The sequence below is a fragment of the Onychomys torridus genome, chromosome 12 (genome assembly GCF_903995425.1).
Source record: "Onychomys torridus chromosome 12, mOncTor1.1, whole genome shotgun sequence".
Lineage (NCBI taxonomy): Eukaryota > Metazoa > Chordata > Mammalia > Rodentia > Cricetidae > Onychomys > Onychomys torridus.
Window position 1 is genome coordinate 49,558,072 of NC_050454.1, and position 5,358 is coordinate 49,563,429.

Genomic DNA, 5,358 nt, shown 5'->3' on the forward strand with positions numbered 1-5,358 from the left:
ATATTAAGATGAATTGTGCAGGGAGAGGTACAAGGGAACCTCAACCAGTATCTCAAGGAAACTGCCCAACATGGCAGAAGACCTAATGAAGTCAAAAGGGAGAGATGAGGATGAAGCATTTCATGATACCTACTCATCTTCAAGCAAGTAAGGATGTGTGGTTGGATAAGAATTCCCAAGGAGCTTCAGTGCTGATACTTTCAGGCACATGCCAAATGTAAACAAAGAATCCTCTTTGAAGGAACTCTTTTGGAACCAAAACCACCACAGATATCTACAGATAAAATTAAATACAGAGGTGCACAAAAAAAAAAAAAAAAAAAAAAAAAAAAAAAAACACCACTCTGGAATTATGAAAAGGCAGCCAACACAGAGCATTGAAGAATAGTCATCTGAGGTTGGGCTATTACTGCTGTCAAATTAAAATATGGAGGATACAAGGCAAATACCTGTTTAAAATGATAAATGAAGGCATATTGTTGAAGATAGGAAAAGCAGGTTTTGACATGGACAAACTGTGATTAGAAAGTAAGACCACAAGAAAATTGAAATAGAATGTGCAAGCAATGAGAAGTTTGATTCATTCTCTGCAGGTGGAGAAGCAACTGTTAACAGAAAGACAAATGGTGATTAGGAACTGTGAATAACTATCTGCAGATATTACTAGGGTACACATGTATTTTTCAATCTTTTCTTGGGTTCATGAGGTGGAGGCTTTTATCTATCTATCTGTCTGTCTGTCTGTCTGTCTATCTATCTATCTATCTATCTATCTATTCTTTTGTGTGTTTGCGTGCATGTGCATGGTGATACTTAGAGATATCAGCGTGCTGAAAGTGAGGATTTTCTGCAATTTGTTACTGGATGTGTGTCCCTGAAAAGATTAGTATAGCACTCATGGGCTCCAGCTACTTTCTCGGAGAAGGATATGCTATCACAAAGCAATATTGGCCCACATTTCTTTCTGTTAACTATTACACCGTGTGATCTCTTCCTCCAACATTCCTGCTGTGGTGTGACCTCCCTTGTTGTGATATAGCAGGATGGAACCTCACCAGTACCTAAATCAGTTGATAATATAAACCCAGTCTTATATTATCAACTTCCGGGCTATGAGCTTAATAAGTCATTTTGTCCATAAATAGCTCATCCTGAAGTATATGTTATATGACAGAAAAGAGATTAATATAATATTGAAGACAAACACAGCTCAATACTTTTAACAGAATTCAGACTCTACAGAGTGTGTTGTGGAAATAATTGCACAGATGTATCTAGCCCATCTTTTATAACAATAATTATAAAACAACACAACTAGAGTAGACATATTAAAACAATCATTACATATTATTAAGTTGAAATATTTAGGGGAGAAAATGTAAAGTTCAGGTACTCATTTTCTATAAGTAAATACCATATCCTGCAACAGAGACGATAATAAAACACACAAGCCACAAATAACTTCAAAGTATGTAGAAGACAGCCTACTCAAGGAACTTAGTCCAACTATTTTAATTAGCAAAAATTACATCATGAAATATAAAGTTATGTATTTTAAATAATCATAAAGGAAATCCAGCAATGCAGTTGTTCAATTCCCTTATAAGGATAGTGGGATACCAGAAATCGTATATAAATAATGTAAGCTTGAAAGCTGTTGACTACTCTTCATGTGTGTGTGTATGTGTTTATGTGGGGGGTGTTTTGGGATGTAAGCATATTTGTGGACTCTGTGTACAAATGGATATGTAGCATGTGGGTGTGCATGTATATGCATGTTTACATGTATAAAAGACAGACATTAATGTCTGCTGTCTTGCTGGAATGCTATCCACTTTACTATTTGCCATTTAGTTATCTGTCTATCATCTATTAATTTAGATGTGGTCTCTTCGTGACCATAGAATTCACCAATTGGCTATGGCTGTGCTGGCAGGATGATGAGCTCCAAGGATCTTCCTATCTCTAAGTAAGCCACTTTTGTTCTGTTCCTCAGGTCATAGACTCCACTGGTCTTTCCTTTGCTTGAGACCAGGGTATCAGAACTCAGGTACTCATTGTGGCTAAGCTTTCATTTTACCTAGTGAGCCATCCTTCCAGCCCCCACTTCACTATTTTCAAGTTACGATCTTTCATCAGGACAAGGAAAAATGTAAGCTACATTCATCTCAGAATAGGTGACCTATGTTGACTGTGGTCACTTACAGTGTCAGGACTGAAGTACATAAGTCTGATGGATTTCTATCACCATCTAGTGATATGGTAGCCGTGCATTGCATTAAGAAATAAAGAAGGACATTTGCTGCCCACAGGTCCCGGGGCCAAGGCTTGAACAGTGACCATGAGTTACATCAATCTGCCCACCGTGCTGCCCGGATCCCCCAGCAAGACCTGGGGGAGGAGGGGGCAGATCCAAGTAATCCTTGGGCCCATGTTCTCAGGAAAAAGTACTGAGCTGATGAGAAGAGTCTGTTACTTCCAGATAGCCCAGAACAAATGTCTGGTCATCAAGCATGCTAAAGACACTTGTTATAGCAGCAAGCTCTCCACATACCATGGATGCACTGCCGACTTGCCTGCTCCGGGATGTAACCCAGAAGGCTCTGAGTGTGGCTGTCATTGCCATTGATGAAGGGCAGTTTTTCCCTGACATCACGGAATTCTGTGAAGTGATAGCCAATGCAGGCAAGACAGTGACTGTGGCAGCACTAGACGGAACCTTCCAGAGAAAGGCTTTCGGAAGTATCTTGAATGTGGTGCCCCTGGCAGAGAGCATGGTGAAGCCGACCCCCGTGTGTATGGAGTGCTTCCGAGATGTTGCCTACACCAAGAGGCTGGGCCTGGAGAGGGACCTGGAGGTCATAGGTGGAGCTGACAAGTAGCACTCTGTGTGCCGCCTTTGCTACTTTAAGAACTCGTTGGTCAAGCCTGCTGGGCCAGACAACAAAGAGAACTGCCTGGTGCTGGGCCAGCCTGGAGAGGCCTCAGCTGTCAGGAAGCTCTTTGCCCCTCAGCAAGTCCTACAGCACAGCTCTGCCAACTGAGAGGACCTGGGGCCTGCCAGCTCCTACCCCAGGTTGGATTCTCAGAGAGTGGAGGAGGGGCTGGAACTCTCTGTGCCTAATGGACACTGTGCCCTGGAGAGAGGCCCATCTGCTGGTCACAGCATTTTTTAGTTCCCGTGGTTGCTGAGATGCTTCAGCCCAGACTGGAGTCAGCACTTGCCTGGTGGTTAAGGTTTGACATCCAGCCAGAGGTGAGGACAGAGCCACATGGTGCTGTGACATTGGTGGTGCTGACTTCTTCCTTCTTGGTGGGTTTTGCTGCTGGGTTTGTGTCTCACGGAGCTCCGCTCCATACCGAGGCTCTAGCCCTTATAGCCTTCCCTTTGTGCTGAAGCCTGACCTTTGTTTCCCCCAGAGGCCCCCAGAGCCAATCTTTTCACAGAGGCACTAGGCTGGCCCTGCTGAGCCCCAGCCCTGTGACTCAGGACCCATAGTGAGAGTCTGCTCCTTGTGCTACAGTATAAAGTGAGCAATTAATATTAAAATTTTCTACTTGAAAAAAAGAAAGGAAGGAAGGAAGGAAGGAAGGAAGGAAGGAAGGAAGGAAGGAAGGAAGGAAGGAAGGAAGGGATAAAGAAAGAACTGGCAATTATTTATTATTTATTATTTATCAAAGCGCATTCATCTCAAGATACAGTGATCCATATAATAAATACTTCATGCCTCTAGTCTCAGCACTCAGATGGCAAAGACAAAAATTTCATAATTTATACTCCAAACTGGTTTCCATGGGGTAACTTGTCTTAAAACAGTAAACAAACAGCAGTAAATACAAACCAAACTGTTTACAGGAAATGTGCTTTTATTTTGAAATATGCTTGTACTCCCTATCATGTCAGAGACAAGTTGAAGTTTATCAACAGCAGCTCTCTTGATCACAATGACATTTTCTTTCCAGAGACAGGTTTGTGTCCTCCTCTGTGAACAAGACCTAATTACTTCGCTTCTTGTTATCCTGTATACAATTTCTACTATGTTTAAAGACAGTGGTCCGTCTTGATGGCATTTCAATGTGTTATCTTTCCCTTTGTCTTTCTAGTTCAAGGAGTATTTTTTCCCATGGAAAGAAACCAGGCCAAGCATTGTCCATTTCATGGTCCACAATGGGAAGACACATTTCATGGAAAGCCTGAATGGTCAATCGCAACATGAGTCTGATTGAAATATGAATGCTTTAAAGGCACAAATTTTAGGATAGGACACTTTATTCAGGAAAGCTAGTAAATAAAATGTATAATAAATGCACTGGAGTAAATGTCATCTCCAAACAGCAACAACAGCAATATCTCTGACTAAAGTAAGGTCATTGTATTATCACAGCATTAGAAATGTAACTAATACAACTTCCTTACATTCAAGTTGAGGTTCTCCCTTACTCATTAGTGATCACTGTAAGCCATGATTAGCAATCTTGGCTTGATTATGAAGTTGATATAAAAGCGGCAGAATTAACTTAGTATTCACACTAAAGTACACAATGTATCTTATTTCAGTACTCACCAGTAGTGATACTTTATTTGTGCTGAAATGCGATATTCTATTTGTATGTTAAATAATAAATAAAGTTTGCCTGAAGATCAGAGGTCATAGCCTTAAACAGAAGTCAGGTGGTGGTAGCACATGCCCTTAATCCAATCATATGGCAAGCAGAGTCTATCTGTTCAAGGACACAGCCAAGTGTGCTGACACATGCCTTTAATCCCAGTACCAACCATAGAGACCTGGAGGTGTGTATAGACAGGCAGTGATGTGGCTGGGCTTAGAGTCAATGAGAAAGCAGAACAAGAAGGCAATAAAAGTGCAGTTTAGACAGGAAGAAGCTCTCTTGGGAAGCTACGGCAAGCTGGTGAGCTAAGGTTAGTTGGAGGCTATTGCTCTGATCTCTATGGCTTGCACCTCTGTATTTGGCTCTGTGTTTCTTATTTAATAAGACTGCTTAGAAATTTGTCTGTACTCACCTTGTTTCAAGGATCAATAGACATGTGTTATTTAAAAAATTAAAAGTAAAGTATATCAAAACATGTATGTACTCCTTTGAAAATGTCCATTTTTCAAGGTAGATGAAGGGATGAGAACATAGTTCAAATGCATCTTACTGATAAACTCATGAGCATCTTCTGAAACATTTAACCACTATATGGTACAGCCCTAAACCAGGCTGTTGTGCATGAATTTGTTATTTGAGAACTGGCACTTATTTGTTTTTAATGAAAGATTTTACAAACTACCTTTTACATAGACATGTTTAATACTCTTAGAAGTGTTACTGGGTGACAGCATTTTTTTCAATTAA

At 40.7% G+C, this 5,358-nt stretch overlaps 1 pseudogene; it reads left to right on the plus strand.

Annotated features, from left to right (window-relative positions):
- The first annotated feature begins 2,341 nt into the window (after nt 1–2,341).
- LOC118593760 lies at nt 2,342–3,044 on the plus strand (annotated as a pseudogene).
- Nucleotides 3,045–5,358: the final 2,314 nt, after the last annotated feature.